At 44.0% G+C, this 17,102-nt stretch overlaps 2 protein-coding genes across 2 annotated transcripts in view; one reads left to right on the top strand and one right to left on the bottom strand.

Annotated features, from left to right (window-relative positions):
* LOC141164413 (A-type potassium channel modulatory protein KCNIP1) overlaps positions 1-17,102 on the top strand; it is an 858,918-nt gene that overhangs the window by 796,325 nt on the left and 45,491 nt on the right. The gene's annotated exons all lie outside the window — the stretch shown is intronic.
* Positions 1-17,102, bottom strand: part of CAMLG (calcium modulating ligand) — a 40,283-nt gene that overhangs the window by 4,673 nt on the left and 18,508 nt on the right. The window lies entirely within an intron of this gene.

Here is a 17,102-nt window from a genome sequence, read left to right as displayed (position 1 = left end):
TGTCATTATGAGGTAATAACTCTGGAACGCTGCAATGTGTCCTAGTGATTCGGAGATTGTTTTTTCATGACATATTGTACTTCATGACAGTGAACATTTTTGATATGACTTGTGAAATTTCTTTTTGCAATTTTCAAACTTTCAATCTTTATATCGTTAAACCACTTTTATGGTCATGCTATACAAATTAATAACATTTCCGATCTACTTTAGATCTGTATTTTTCAAACGTCATTTTATTTTGTTAGGGTGTTACAAGGGTTAAAAGTTTAGCAGCTGTTTCTTTAGGGATCTATTCAGATTTCAATGGACTTTGAGGGGCCTATATGTTGGAAACTCCCAAAAATTATACAATTTTAAAAACGGCACCCCTCAAATACTTCAAAACTGTTGTCAGGAAATTTTTTAATCCTTCAGATGCTGCACAAGAATTAGTGCAAAGTGGAATGAAAAAAATCTATATTTAAAATGTACTTCTAAAATGTTGCTTTAGCCCCAATTTATTCATTTTTGCAAGAGGCAACATCAAAAAGTGGACCCCACAGTTCGATACCCACTTTATTACAAGCGCGGCGATACCCTACATGTACTTAAAAAGTTCTGTTTGGACAAACGGCAGAGCTCGACACAGAAGGAGCAATATTTGAATTTTGGAACACAAATTTGGTTGGCTAAAAGAGATGGCGGGCACCATGTCACATTTGTAGGGTCCCTAAAGTGCCTAAACAGCAGAAGCCCCCCACAACTGATCCCACTTTAGAAACTATACTCTTCAAGGATTTTATCCAGGTGTATAGTGAGGATTTTGAACCCACAGGTACTACACAGAATTTGATAACATTAAAGCGGTTGTCCGGTCCAAACTGATAAGTCTGCAGTCACGCTGTGTGACTGCAGACTTATGAATCCCCCCAGCACACGCGCTGTGAGGATTTGCCGGTTTCAGACCTGGGAAAGGAGGGTATGTATGAGTTATACATAGCCCCGGCCAGTGGGAGCAGCCTTACTCTCCATACACTTGTCAACTACAACATTTTGCTTTGGGATATATGAATTTAAAAATAAATATTTTAAAGAGGGAAATTAGGGGTCTCAATTCGTTAAGGCTATCATAGTTGGGGGTCACTTCTTGGGGGGCAGACTTGGGAATGATTACTAAAACGAAGGAATCTCATTAGGGATTCATAAAGGACTCGGGACAGGACAGCTGCAAATACAGGGGTGATGTGGAGTGGACAGATTTTGTTGCCCAGTATGAGCGAAGAGCAATACCTAAAAAAAAAATATTTTGGGGACATTTGTGGGGATCCATGAACGGGAATGAAAGGCAGTGGGTTTTTGAGAAATTATTGACGGGCATATAAATTTGTTTGGTGGGCAATCAATTGTAGGACTTCTGGAGTAATGAATATTTGGAAAAAATCAAAGGGGGTAAAATTAATGACATCAACTTTTATACCAAGGGTTGCTAAAAAAAGGGAATTTGCAGGGAAAAGGAATTGTCGGGATACCACAGTGAAGGGGAGACTGCAGAACTTGGTTCTGCCTCTGAAGCTTCAGCAGTGGCAACCGACTCCACTACCATCGGGCTGTGGGATCCCGTGGAGGAAGAAGGGTCGTCACTGTCTGAAAACGGTTCTGATTCAGGGTGTATACTTGCACGTGTGGTAAACATTCTGAGGGACATAGTTTTATTTTATGCCTGCCTAACTAAAAATAACTATACCTAATTGTGAAGACCCGGGGTCTTCCGTGGGCGTAACACTACTCAGACAACGCAGGGTGTGGGTAAAAGAGCGTGGTAATACTTTATTGAACCACAAAGCAGACAAGAAACACATAGAACCGTCCCAGCAAATACCAAAGATGGGACAACATTACACAGTCTCACCCTTCCTTCTCTGCCCGCCTGGGGTAGAACAGCTGCAACTTTGCAGACTTCCAGGGCTGGCTACCTCAATCAGTGGCCCCCCGCTTCTGGTGGGTCCCCACAGAGAGAAGGTAGCGGCAAGGAAGCTAAGCAGTCCATCGAGGTACAAGGCCAGGAGACCCGAGGGTCCCAACCTGGCCTCAGAGTTTCCATGGGCCAGATGACCGGTGAGTCCCAATCGTCTGGAGGCGCATGGGCTTTGAATGCAGACTATACTGACAGGAGATACAAAAGCTGTGGGCCAACCAAAAGTTGGGAGACAGTCAGTATCGTCTGGTACGTTGGCAGTGGAACTATCGACCCCAGGATGGGATCTTGTGGACTAGGGAACTTTGCATTGTGACTATCTAACCCGAATTGCTGTAAGACTGTGGGCGCAAAGAATAAAAATAGTTACACTGTCAACCTGCCTAGGTGATTATTACAACTCACAACGTCATATCTTCACAGGGATAAAAATCTGAAATTCTAGGCCTCTAAGTTTAACAGTTAGTGAGAGCAAAATCATTGAAGGGTTTTTTAAGAGACTCTATCCTGGAGAATCTCAATACAAAAAAAAACACAACAAAACACACACACACACACCTCATGACACACCATTAAAGGGAACCCATCCTCTCTAATCCATTATGTAAACTGCCCCCATAGCATTGTTAGAAATGCAATGTGCATCACTAACACGCTTTTTTTCATTAAAATTGGGGCAAATATAATGAGTCTGTAACATTTTACACACTTATATCCTACCTGGTCGTTCAGACATAGGGGTGTGATCCTCTTATTCAGTCAGGGCTGGCGCTGCCCATGCATTTGAATTTTGTTCCCAGCTAGCGCTGATGTTAGTGGGGCGCTTGCGCAGTTTTACATGGCCAGCCGCAGCTCCCTGCGCGTGCGCAGTGAGGCTGTGTAGTTCCCGGCTTCACTGCGCATGCGCTGTGACAAGCGGCTCCCCGTGCGTGCGCAGTGAAGCTCCCAGCTTCACTGTGGGCGGCCAATCTACAAATATATGAATGGACAGTACAGAGATCTGATACTCTTTTTACACTTAGGCCTGCAATGGTGATAAGTGAACATCCTCTACATTTAGAGGAAAAATAAGTTTAGTCATAATCACACACGGCGATTCTTTACTGTAAGTGCAGTATGATTTTGGAACTCTTCCACAATATGTTGCAAAGGCTGATTCATTAAACAAGCTCAGTGAGGCTTGGCTGCTTTTCTGGATACATATAATTATAGGTTATGAGTACTAGACTTTGTGATACGACGTTGATCCACAGAACTAGGCTGATTGTCATATGTGGGGTTTTAGTCTTCCTCTAAATTATTATGTTTGGTTATAGCTTGAACTCGATAGACTCATGTCTTCCTTTAAGGCACACATCATGTCATGTTTTTTTCAGCGTTTTTTTTCTGCAGCAAAACCTGATCTCTTGCCAGGAGGTTGTTCGGGATTTTTCTTGCTTTTTTGGCTTTTTTTTAGGTGCATTTTTGCTGTGTTTTTTTCACTAACCTTTTGTCTCTTATATCGAGTTCAGTGAAAAAAAAAAAAAAATCTCATTCTGGTTTTGACACAAAACACGCTGAAAAAACTGACACCTGCGTTTTTGGTGTGTTTTTTCAGCGTTTTCTTCACCACCCATTACTTCCAATGGGTGAAAAAATGCTGAAAGAAGTGACATGCTCTATTTTGCAAAAAAACATGCAAAGCACAAAATCCTGAACAAAAAAAAAAACATGTGTCCATGAGATTTCTGGAATCCCATAGACTTTGCTGGTAATGTAAAACACAGCTGAAAATTTGCATTAAAAAAACGCATTAAAAACACTGAAAAAAAACATGTTGTGAACATAGCCTAACCTTGAAACAATATTTGATCAAACCCCACATTTATACATTATGATTTACGAACTGAAACGGCTATTGTTTCCTTTTACCTAGTGTTGGAGCTTAGGTTATTAATTTGCATTTAGCTGAATTATTCTGTTCAACTTAGTGTAAGAAGTACAATGCTCCTTTAGCAGAAATATAAATTTTTTAAACTTAAACTGACTTTTCCAAAGCCATTGTAAAGATTACATTCAAGAGGTTGGCTACCTCTGAGAACAATTTTTTTTTTACTTAAATGCATTATTTTGGACTAAAAATAACGATTTTTGGTACTCACCATAAAATCTGTTTCTCAATAGTCTTCATTGGGGACACAGAGAACCATGGGATAGTGTGCTGCCACCTGGAGGCGGACATTATTATTACATTCAAAATGAAAACTGGCTCAGGCTCCCTGAGTTTTGTGTAATGTCAGTTGGAGGCAAGGTCTGTCTCAGACCCATCTTAGTCGTTAGGTTAGGCATTAGCTGGTCTCACTTTTTTGTTTTTCAGCTGGATCATGTTCAGGGTAACAAGGTGTAAATGTGCACTCTGTTTCACCCACGCAGTGACTGAGAGTACAGTGTAATTGTCTGGTCCGTATTCTCTCGTGTCAGTATGGCCAGACCAGAGTACCTTGACAGTCAGATACTGGGACGGTGGTCCTTAAGCCAGCCAGCTCCTGCCGTCCTCCCCACATAGCGTGCGTGTTGCATGGAGCAGAAGATTGAATTTTGGGTTTTCAGGACAAGTGAGTATAGCCCTGTTGCGACTTTGTGTGACCCTTCCTTCTTCCCACCACCACCACCTCTCACCCACCCCCTTTCTCAGCAGCAGTAGGAGAAGCAAAAAAAAAAAACATTAAAGCATTTGGAAAAAATAATTAAAATTACATCCAGAGAGAAAAAAACAAGACAAATGCACGCCCAATCGGGCAACTAAGGATGGGTGATTGTTTCCCAATGGAGACTCTCGAGAAATACATTTTACGGTGAGTTGCAAAAATCTTTATTACTTGGTCGCTTCATTGGGGGGAACAGAGAACCATGGGACGACCTAAAGCTGTCCCTGGGGTGGGAAAATAATATACTGTTACCAAATTCTTCACTCTTGCTCAGGTCAAAGCCTGAGCAACTGCCGCCTGTAAAATCTTCCTGCCAAGACTTGCAGAAATAAAGATGTGGACCCTGTAAAATTTGGAGAAGGTATGTAACGATGACCAAGTAAGCTGCTTTACAGAGTTGCAGGACCGATAACTGTTGCGGAACCGCCCAGGAAGCCCCCACTGCCCGCAAAGAATATGCCCTAACCCTAAAAGGAGGCGCCCTGGCCTTTGCCTTATAGATCTGAATGATGGCTGTTCTAATCAAACAAGCAATAGTTGCCGTAGAGGCGGCCAAGGCCCCTGCATAGCTATCTGGTATAACAAACAAAAAAATCAGACCATCAGAATGGGTTAGTGGCTGATAAAAAACACGGTATAGCCCTGACAACATCTAATCTCGATCAGATGAGAAGGCGCAGGACAAAATGAAGGTAAGACAATGCCCTCGTTAAGGTGGAAAGCCGAACCCACCTTAGGGAGGATGGAAGGAACAAGTCTAAACAATACCTTATCCTGGTGCACGACAAGGTGACAAGCTCGACAAGAGAGCCTCAAGCTCCAATACAATCATCACCTCGAGTAGGAGAGTAAGTAAAGCTACATTATAAGCAAGATGAAGAGAAGAACTCTGCTTAAGGGGCTCAAATGGTGGAGACTGAAGAGCCTCCAAGACTAAATTAAGGTCCCATGGATCAAAGGGAGGCAGATAGGTTGGTTTAGCGTGCGCCACATCTCTCTGAAACAAAAACAGCCAAGGGGGACACCTATCCCTTGAGAGAACTAAGTGCCAACCTTGACTCTGGCCCCAACTGCAAGAAGGAGAGCAGTAAAGGCAGAGTAAAAGGATACTGGAGAAATTCCAGAAGACTCACACCAGTGAAAGTAGGTCTTCCAAGTGCGGTGACAGATGCGAAGCGAGGAGGGCTTCCATGCCCCGATTATGGTTTGGATGATAGATTCTGAGAAACCCACTGCCCTTAGATTCGTGGCTTCAACAGCCATGCCGTTAAATTGAGCGACTGTAATTTTAGTGGCAGAAAGGACAGAGACAAAAAATCTAGATTGTGAGGAAGAGTCCAAGGGACATCCGCCAAAAGGTACTTGCAATAAATCTTGATACCTTGTGGTTTAGTCTGGATGCCAACATATCGACATCTGGTGTGCACAATCGACAATAAATCTGCTCGAACACCTCTGGGTGAAGAACCCATTCTCCTGCCGCTACCTGCTGGCAGTTCAAGAAATCGGCCACCCAGTTGTCCACTTCAGGTATATGAATCACCAAGATCAGAGGAACTTTGTCCTCTGCCCATTTCAGCAGCTGACTCTTATACTGGGGAGAACAAGATCTGAAAAAATGATCTCGCGGAAAACCTACAAACCCTATTCTGCAGCCAGAAGAAACATCTCTGACACCTAAGTTGCTGACCGCCCCAGCCATGCCTCCTTGAAGAGGAGGTGGCCACCGACTCTGGAAAAAATACCCAAGTGGGGGTTGCCAGTCAGATGTTAACTCCTCTACTGCCTCTGGAAACAGAGGGGCCTACCACCAGATCCGAGGGACCGCCTGCAGGGTGTAGGTTTGAACGATGATCTCCTTGACCTCTGGGAGACTCTGAGTCTGACCTGACGGCTGGAATCCTCAGATGCTGGAAAATGGCGAACGGGTAGGAACTGATATGCCTCCTCTACCACTCCCCCTCCATCCCCCGGACGTTATATCCGGGAGGGAGACCTGGAGAATGAGGTGAAGCGAGGCCACTTGGATCTTAGCCGTGACCAGCCATACTGGTGCAGCTTGGCAGGAGGGTCCGACTAACTCACAGGGGCGGTTGGAGCTCACGAGGTTTCAGCTGCCGTTGGCAAACGCTCCACAACAGTAACCAACATACTGGTCACCCTGGTTAGTTTGACTACCGACTGGGCTACATCACAAGCTCAAGCAGGCGGGCTATACGAGCTTCTGACATTACAGAGGTCCCCTGAGCAGGTATAAGTAGGGAGGGAGGTGGAGGAGTACAGGAGGTACAGTAGGCCACCGATTGTCCAGTGGAAAAATTATTATTATTACAGGTCAAGCATGAATAAGTGATTAGTGTGGGTGGCGCCGATGGGCATGCATGGTCTTCTCTGAACTCTGACATCATAGGAACCAGTGAGCAATGCTTTAAGAAAAGTTGCTGAGGAGACGCAATAATCAGACTTCAGATGTCTACAGCCTACCCTGTTTGCGGTCCCACAAGAGCACCCCTGTATCGCTGGTGTCAGTTTCACTCCGGTGAGTACCAGAAGCAGGCAGTAGGGACACCAGTCGCACAGGACCGCTGCGCCAGGGCAGAGACGGAGCAACTGTTACCACGTGGTTCACCCCACCTGACCCAAGTAATCACTCGACCCCAGCACAGAGAGAGTAGGGGGGCGATCCCTGAAGGCCAGAAATGGCCCGCTGTCACAGCTGTGATTTGCCTACCACGCTTGGCAGCCTCTCCTCCAAACCACTGAGCCCCAGTCCGAGCTGTTTCCACCCTCCCAAACTACCCTAAGAGACAGGTAGCGGGGAAGATGAAAAAACTGAGGTAGGGGGTGGGTGAGAGGTGGAGGTAGGAAGGAGGGGGGAGGGGGGGTCACACAGAGTCACAATAAGCAAAATAGTCTTCATTGGGGAACACAGCACCCAACCTTAATTGCCCTATTGGTCGTGCATTTATGTTGTTTTCTTCTCCCAGGATGTAATTTGAATTATTTTTTCCAAATGCTTTAATGTTTTTGGCTTCTCCTACTGCTACTGAGAAAGGACGTGGGTGAGAGGTGGTGGTGGGAAGGGGGGACGGAGGGGGTTACACAGAGTCGCAACAGGCTATACTCACCTGTCCTGAAGACCCGAAATCCAATCTACTGCTCCATGCAACATACACGCTATGTGGGGAGGACGGGCAGCAGCTGGCTGGCTAAAGACCACCGCCCCAGTACTTGACCTAGGAGTGTGTCAAGGTACTTTGATTTGGCAACACTGATGAGATAAAATACACACTGGACTGCACAATAACAGCCTGTACTCTTCATCCATGCGTAGGTGAAACAGAGTGCACAATTACACCCTGTTACCCTGAATGCGATCCAGCAGAAAAATAAAAAAAGGGAGACCAGTTAATGCCTAACCAAACGACTAAGACGGGTCTGAGACAGACCTTGCCTCCAACTGACATTACACAAAACTGAGGGAGCCTGAGGCTAGAAGGCAACGTAAAGTCAGTTGGAAAGGAGCCAATTTTCATTTAGAATATAAAAATAGTATCAGCCTCTAGGTGGCAGCAGACTATCCCAAGGTTCTCTGTGTCCCCCAATGAAGGAAATAGGAAATTATTTTCACAATTGGGTTTCATTACAAATTTTCTCTGGTTGGCTTTTACAGACTATTTCCAGGACATTCAATTTTAATGTAGCCTGTGGTCAAAAATCAGCTGAGAGAAAAAGCTGAGCTCAGAAAAAGGCAGATGAAAAAAAAGAAAAATTAAAAGGGAATCTGTCAGCAGGTTTGTTGTAATCTGAATACCGCATAAGGTAGAGGTTAAAACACAGATTTCAACAATGCCTCTCTTATCAAGCTCCTGGTTTTGTTTGCTTGCCCCAGATCACGAAAAATGGAGACGCTACAGGTCTTAGAAAATGGCGCTATTTTTTTTATTTATTTTTTTACCAAATTTTGGATTTTTTTTTCACCACTTAAATATAAAAGAACCTATACATGTTTGATGTCTACGAACTCGTAATGACCTGGAGAATAAGAAGGGCAGGTCAGTTTTAGCATTCAGTGAACGTGGTAAAAAAATAAATAAAAAACAACTGTGGTATTGCACTTTTTTTGCAATTTTACCGCACTTGGAATTTTTTTCCCGTTTTCCCGTACAGGATATGGTAAAACTAGTAATGGCGTTGAAAAGTACAACTCGTCCCGCAAAAAATAAGCCCTCACATGGCCATATTGACCAAAAAATAAAAACGCTATGGCTCTGGGAACAAGGGGAGCAAAAACGAAAATGCAAAAACGGAAAATGCTCCGGGGCTTAAGGGGTTAAAGACTAAACTTCAGACAGAAAGGCCCACAAACAAACAGCAACTGAAAACCACCGCAGTGAAGGCCTGGCAGAGCATCAAAAAGGAGGAAACACAGCGTCTGGTGATGTCCATGAGTTCAAGACTTCAGGCAGTCATTGCCAACAAAGGGTTTTCAACCAAGTACTAGAAATGAACATTTTATTTACAATTATTTAATCTGTCCAATTACTTTTGGTCCCTTTAAAAACAGGGTGGCACATGTTAAGGAGCTGAAACTCCTAAACCCTTCATCCAATTTTAATGTGGATACCCTCAAATGAAAGCTGAAAGTCTGAACTTCAACTGCATCTGAATTGTTTTGTATAAAATTCATTGTGGTAATGTCTAGAACCAAAATTAGAAAAATGTTGTCTCTGTCCAAATATATATGGACCTAACTGTATGTAATTTTAGGCCACATTGTATATTTTAAAGAAGTTTTTCCGACGTAACCAAGAAATATAAGGAAAAGACCAGGAGGTAATTAACTTTGTTATATTAACAATCAATGAAGGAAAATTTCTCTTGTATTGGTCCTTTAACCCCTTTACGACCTTGGGATTTTCCGTTTTTTTGCATTTTCGTTTTTTGCTCCCCTTGTTCCCAGAGCCATAGAGTTTTTATTTTTTGGCCAATATGGCCATGTGAGGGCTTATTTTTTGCAGGACGAGTTGTACTTTTAAACGGCATCACTAGTTTTACCATATCGTGTACTGGAAAACAGGAAAAAAAATTCCAAGTGCGGTGAAATTGCAAAAAAAATACAAGGAGTTAAATTAGGTGAGATGCCACTGTCAAGAATTGTATGTAAGAGAAGGACCAGTCCAAGGGGGAACTGGTAGCTCGTTGGCTTTTATCATTTAGGAACATTAATGTTGAGTATTTGTAACTTGCTTATGTTGACCTTAAAATTTAACAAATTCACAAATTATTTCCAGTACTGCTGGTAGGGTTTTAATAAGGTTATCACCAGGCATAAGTCATCAGTGTAAGCAGCTACTTTATGCTAACGGTCTCTGCACCATATGTTCTGTGACAGAGTCACTGGTGTTATGTGCGAGGGGAGGTATGTGTCACTACGGCTGCTAGCCTGTGTGAACTGAACCTACAACTTTTGTCCAGCATATTATATGTTGGGGGTTAATTCACCTAAAAAAACTATAGTTTTGTGTGAATGGCATAGAGAAGGGTGGGAAGTCATCCGCCCTACCTCCCCTCAGGGTGTGGCTGAGCTAGGTTAAATGCTCAGTCACTATTTTTTTTCTGTTGTGTGTGTCTGGAGAGGCAAGGTCTCCAGACTGGAAAGCTATAGCTCAAGAGGAGTTGTAGGCTGTGCTACAACCTATGTGGGCGAACCTCACACTCCTATGGACTGTGCTATCGTTTATCTTTTGTTTTTCCGTTATGCCAGGAAGGCAGTGTTTATTTTGTTGCATCTGTAGAGTTTTATACCGTACAATAAACCTGCAGAGGAAACCGTGTCCTGGGTCTACTTCTGGAAGCAGCAGAGTCAGTCATCTTGCCACACTCCCCAATTTATTTACCGGATTTTTTGGACTATAACACGCATTTTTTAATGAAGAAAAAAAGTCTTGTTAAAAAGTGTATACGTCTTATAGTCCTGAGGCAGATTCTGGTGATGGAGAACGGTGACACTGAGTCCTTCTCGATCACAGAGAGAGCTGCGGTCTCTCCTCCTGTCTGACACTGATCTATGTGATCGGGACAGAGCAGGAGAGGACGTTTATCAACTGGAATGGAAGCTGCAGGAGCTGAGCAGCTGCAGGACGTTCTGCAGGAGAAATTCCAGGACCTTCCAGGTCATGTGACTGATCACATAACGTGAAGGTGCTTCAGTTAATCAAATATAAGGTCCTGCAACTGTTCAAGTCCAGCAGCCTCCGTGGAGGTCACTATCAGGAACTGAAACATGTGGTAATGTATAGTGTATGTGTCTATGTGCAGATCCATGGGCACGTAGCAGAGCCGTGAAGGTCCATGGGCACGTAGCAGAGACCCCTCCACTTTACACCACTAAGTTTTAATTAAAGGAGTACTCCGGGGAGATAAAAAAATTTTTTTTTACTGTCCCTGTCCTCATAAACAACAAAGATGAGATGCCCAGTGCAGTTCCATTATGTTTAGAACACTTGTAACTCAGTGTGACAGAAGCTGCTCCTCACTTTTCCCTCCTCCGTCTGGGACAATATGTCAAACAGCAGTGTGCAGCTCCCAGCTGTGAGTAACAGCCAGCCTTTTAATAGCAGCAGCCAGCCTTGTCTCCTTCACTGCAGCAGGAGGTTAAGGGGCGTGGCCCGTCCCCAGGCTTCTGGCATCAGCCAGCACCCTGATGATGTCTCCTTCACTGCAGGGCTACTAGCAGGTAGCAGGCCATGCCCCTCACCTGGAACTGCAGACAGGGAGACATTATCAGGGGCTGGTGTGACAGGAGCCGCTTTTCACTGCACTGCTCACCCCTCCCGTCTGGGACATTACAGCAGTGCGCAGCTACCGGCTGTTATCAATCAGTCTCCAGATAATAGCTGTTACTCTGTTATCAACCAGTCTCCTGATAATAGCGACAGAGAACAAGGGTCGGAGTCATGCGCCCCCCCTTCTCGGACTGGCTGTTCCTGACAGCGGGGAGCTGCACACTGGTGTGTGATGTAATGCCCCAGACGGGAGGGGGAAGCAGTGAGGAGCAGCTGCTGTCACATGGAATTACAAGTATTCTAAATATACAGTAATATAACTGCACATCTCATGTTTATAGTTTATGAGGACACGGAAAGTACAAAAATGTTTTATCTCCCTTGAGTACCCCTTTAATAGGAAAACATTTTTCCTATTTTCGGCTGTCTAAACCTGGGGTGCATCTTACGGTAAGTCTTATAGTCCGAAAAATACAGTAAGTTAGGCTCGATGGTAAAAATGAAGAAAAGAAGCGAGTAGAGAGAACCCTGGTGGGTACCGTTGGATACGGGAGATGAAGGCAAAAGATAATCATTTACTAGGACACGACAGACTGCTAGACATATTAAACACAGAAGATGTGAATAGCTCGTGAAAGCAAAAGGCCTGCATTGTTTCATATAATCACCACTGTTAAAGGCCTCTTCTGCATCAGTTCCAAGTAGTATCATTGGAGATGAAGATCTTTAGGCATAGTAGATTAGTTGAAGGACTCAAATAAGATTAATACAGTATGTATGATAATTCTACATATACACACACATACATATACTATATCTCTACCTATCTATGTATATACACACACACACACACACACAAAAGTCTGTATCAAGGAATGAAATTGGTCTATAGTTAATGTATAAAACAGGGACTTTGCCATTACTGTGGTTTGCGAGTAGAGTCTGGACAGGGAAGGGGACACAATTAAGTGCTTCATTAACCCCTTACCGCCCCATGATACATCAGCCATAGTGCAGAGCCAGCTCCACACTGGGCAGATGCTGGCTATTTTACATAGCTGGCATCTGCCTCTTAGCAGCGATCGTCCCACCCACCAATCACTGGTGTTCACCTCTAAAATACCCGTAAGGCTGTGTGCCCACGATGCGTTTTTTTTAAGCATTTAAGCAGCGGCAAAAATGCTTAAAAACACATGGTAGAAGGCCAGCCATGTTCCCCAATGATAATCCCCATGTGCTGTGCACATGCTGCGGAAATTTCCGCTGCGGATTATCATTGCGGAAAAAAACGCAAAAAAAAAAGTGCTGCGTTTTCGCCGCCATTGCCTTGCATTAGATCGCATGGATTCCTCATCACTGGATCTGTATATGCGCATTCCATGCATTCTAATGTGCGGATGGTACCCAGGTCTAGAGGACAGGAGACTCTCCTCTGGACCCGGGTACCATAGAAAACTGTAAAAAAAAAAAAAGAATAAAATAAAAAATCTATACTTACCTTCTGGCGGCCCCCGATCCGCTCCTCCTCGCATGCCGGCAGTTCGCGATGTACTGAAGGACCTGCGCTGATGTCATAGTCATGTGACGGGTCACGCGATGCTGACGTCGGCAGGTCCTTCAGTGTACCGCTGCCGGCAAGGGAGAACGGAGCGAATCAAGACTCCGGGGGCCATCAGAAGGTAAGTATAATATTTATTTTTTTATTTTTTACCGTTCTTTCAGTAACACTATATAAATCCATGCCGGTTGCATGGATTTATATAGTGTGACCAAGTTGACAAGCACTTTCCAAGTGATGCTAAAATCGCTTGGAAAGCGCTTGTCAACCCGCATGCGGAAATGCAAATGAAGAACGCTTCACATCTGCTTGTCACTGGCAGGAAAACACATGTATAATCCGCATGTACACTCCGCATGTGGAAACGCATGTGAATCCGCATGTATTCCGCAGGAAAAACGCATGTACAATCCGCATGTGGAAACGCATGTGGAAACGCATGTATTCCGCAGGAAAAACGCATGTACAATCCGCATGTACAATCCGCATGCGTTTTTTTCTGCCAGGGAGATTCAGAAACGCTCAGGAAAAAATCCTGAGCATTTCAGCATAGTGGGCACATAGCCTAAGTGCTGTGATTCTGCCTAATCCAGACGGCCATTGGCTTCCATGCGACAAAATCGCAGGGAGCCGATGGATTGCTATAACAGCTGGTGCACACTATCCACTTATCTCACTTCTTTTAACAGCTTCAAAATTTAGAAACCCTGAAGCGATTACAATAAGTGACATACTCAGGGCATCTTCTGCTGGGAAGCCGCCAACTTTCTATACTTAGAAAACTCGACAGCTGTGTCGGCATCTAAATGACACTGTGTGATCATACTTTAAGGCTAATTGTGTATTTTCCAGGGTTTCAAATATTGAGTCGATGTGGATAACCTACTCTTTAATGAGAGGGTCAAGTGCTTTAGTAAGAGCACTCTGTATGAAGGAACGAAAGACTGGTAATGTAGTAGAGACTAGACTTTCTTGGTCACTATCCACCTCCTCACAAGTGGTCTCTAAAGTACCCAGTGGAGTCTTTTAGCAGGTGGAGCAGGTACAGAAGGTGCTTAATTCATATATTTTTCCATTTCTCCTTCTTGAATAGGTATCTTGGAGCTAGTGTTGGATTCTCTAACTGGACTTCCTCCAATTTTAACCATCTTGCAGAAAGAGGATGTGAGGTCTAGATCTACACGAATCAAAGTTCTCTCTCATCTTTTGGAAATGACATGCTGAGATTTAATGGAGAAGTCTTTAGTATTTAATTGGGAAAGAACAAAAGTGTAGAAGAGACCTTCTCTCTAGCAGGTAGAAAGCAGCACAGTTTATTCGTAATCACAATAAGGGGGTGCAGAAAGAACTTGGGCACTTCTGAAGGTCAGAGCTGTTGGATGTTGAAGCAGATGTGCTCCCAAATTTGACCAGATGGTGGCACCAAAACACAAGGCGTACTCAGAAATTCAGACAAAATTACTCCCTTTACTTTCTATACAGAAACAAAATCATTATAAGCGTTTGCTTAACTCCTTGGTGAGGAGAAGGGATCACTCAGTTCTCTCAATAGAGAAAGTGTGAAAGAAGTCAGTTTCCCACACTGGGCAACAAAAAAACATTCAAGCAATACCTGCATTAACTTTGGTGTCTCAGGGCTTGGAATGCAAGTACCCAAGCAGATAAGAAAGGATGACCACTCTATTCATGAGAGGCTTTCACCCCAAGTCTGAACACGGGGGAGTTGATGCTGCTATTTCCCATACAATTCCCTGACTCGCCTGTACAAACACAAGGAGGGTGCAGGGTTAAGCTGGATGTGTGCGAGGTCAATCACGTAGGCTGCACTGCGCAGGAAGGCCAGGAGACAGACGCCTCGCACCTTCTGGAAGATAGCGGTGCAGTGAACTGTATGCTCCAGTCGGGACCTAATGAGCCCGTCACTCACCGGAGAAGGAGCTCCGTCATTTGGGACGATGCTGAACATTGTCCTCTCCGGCACCACTGCACCAACATACAAGCAAAAAAAAATGTCAACGAAGGTGGACAACCCCTTTAAGCTCGTAACACCTTAGGCAGTGCCTATCTATGATGTATATGACTGGTTGGAAGATTCATCCAACCACTATGTGCATTTCATTGAAAAGCCAAAATGAGTAGTCATTGAGGGACTATAAAATGATTGAGGGCAATACTATAAGGGGCAGTGTTTGTCGCGGTTATTGCTGGGGGCACTGTGTGTTTGGCATTGCTACAGTTAGGACGCGAATGTTGCATTAACTGTAGAGAAGAGCGCTACCTGTTCACAATTAGATTCTGGGATGATATCAGATAATACTTTTAGGAGCACTGTCTTTAGGGTATGTGCACACGATGCAGAAATGAAGCAGAAAATTTCTGCATCATTTCTGCATCTCCCTGGCAGAAAAAACGCATGCAGATTGTGCATGCGTTTTTTCCTGCAGAATACATGCGGATCCACATGCGTTTCCGCATGCAGATTGACAAGCGCTTTCCAGGCGATGTTAGCATCACCTGGAAAGTGCTTGATAACTAGGTCACACTATATAAATCCATGCAAACAGCATGGATTTATATAGTGTGACCCGAGAGAGTGTATATACTTACCTCCGATGGCCCGCGCTGTCCTGCTCACTCCGTTCTCCCGGCTGCCGGCAACTTTGAATTGAAAGACCTGCCGACGTCAGCGTCACGTGACCCGTCACATGACTCTGACGTCACCGCAGGTCCTACAACTCACTGCAAGTGCCGGGAACCAAGCGGGAGCGCTGCGCGGGCCGACAGATGGTAAGAATACATTTATTTTTTATTTTATTCTTCTTTTTACAGCTTTTTCAATGGTACCTGGGTGTGGATGAGACTCTCCTCTCCTCTACACCCGGGTACCATCCGCACATTAGAACGCACCAATTACGCAAGTACAAATGCTGTCTTGCGGAATTGGCGCGTTCTAATGCAAGTCAATGGCGGCGAAATCGCCGCGTTTCCGCAAAATTAATTGACATGCTGCGGATTTTTGACCGCAGCGTTAACGCTGCGGAAAAATCCGCATCATGGGCACAGCACATGCGGATTTCCATTGGGGAACATTGCTGCCCTTCTACCATGCGTTTTTCATGCGTTTCCGCGGCGTTTACGCAACTGCAAAAACGCCGCGGAAACGCATGAAATACGCATCGTGTGAACACAGCCTTACACAGTTATTTTTGGGGAACTATGTGAGAATTAGTAAATACATGATGGAAATATTTGCTGAGCACAATTACTTGAAGGTAGTATTGAAGAATAACAGACTGCAAGTACCAGAAGGAGAATACTGTTAGACTGACAAGATGGGTAGTTTTGTTTGATAAGATGGCGAGCCATAGATTTCTGGACAGTAAAGATAGTGTAGGCAGACAGTCAGATAGGACTTAACCTGGGAGATGTAATTGATCTGTGTTTTGCTGGTGATTCTCCTGCATTTAATAAAATATTAAATCTGGCATTTAACAATGTGTATTTGCTGTTAGAGAGGACCTTTCACCATATGTTTCATGTTGAACTGGACACAACATATAAAAGGGCCTGCAGAGTGGAATGAAATGGTTTGTGTGCTGTTTTTTTTAGCCTCTCTGTTGCGCAGATATTAGCAATGAAAGTATTTAGCACCTAATGAGTTAAAAAAACAAAAAAGTCCAAGCAGTGTCAGACAGTTTTCAATGGGAGTGTGTACTATTTCTCTCTGTATGATGCTGACCAATCATAAGCAGGCTGCATCACTCAAAGGAAAAAAGAGAACACCCCCAGCACAGCTTAGAGCAGGCTTCTCAGTGTCACAAAGGCAGCAAAAAATGAAGACCTAAAACTTAACCTTTAATTACCAAGATTAAAATGGCAATGCTCAACTAGTATAGACATACAAACATATTTATTACGGTAATTAAAAATGTAAGAACACCCCTGTCCCTGTAAAGGAGCAATTGCTGACAATGGTCAGATCAGTAAGGGGGGTAAAGTCATGGATAACCCAGTATATGTTTTTCAGAGACTCTTATCAGAGTCCTCCTTGTGCCCCTTCAAAGGAATAGAGTCTTGGTTATCCACTGTCCTTATTAGTCCCTGAAAAATGG

Source organism: Phyllobates terribilis, unplaced genomic scaffold (assembly GCF_046119375.1).
Source record: "Phyllobates terribilis strain yellow unplaced genomic scaffold, ASM4611937v1 Scaffold_10__3_contigs__length_209671492, whole genome shotgun sequence".
Taxonomy (NCBI): domain Eukaryota; kingdom Metazoa; phylum Chordata; class Amphibia; order Anura; family Dendrobatidae; genus Phyllobates; species Phyllobates terribilis.
Note: the sequence above shows the minus strand (reverse complement) of the source record. Positions and strands in the feature narration are given on the sequence as shown.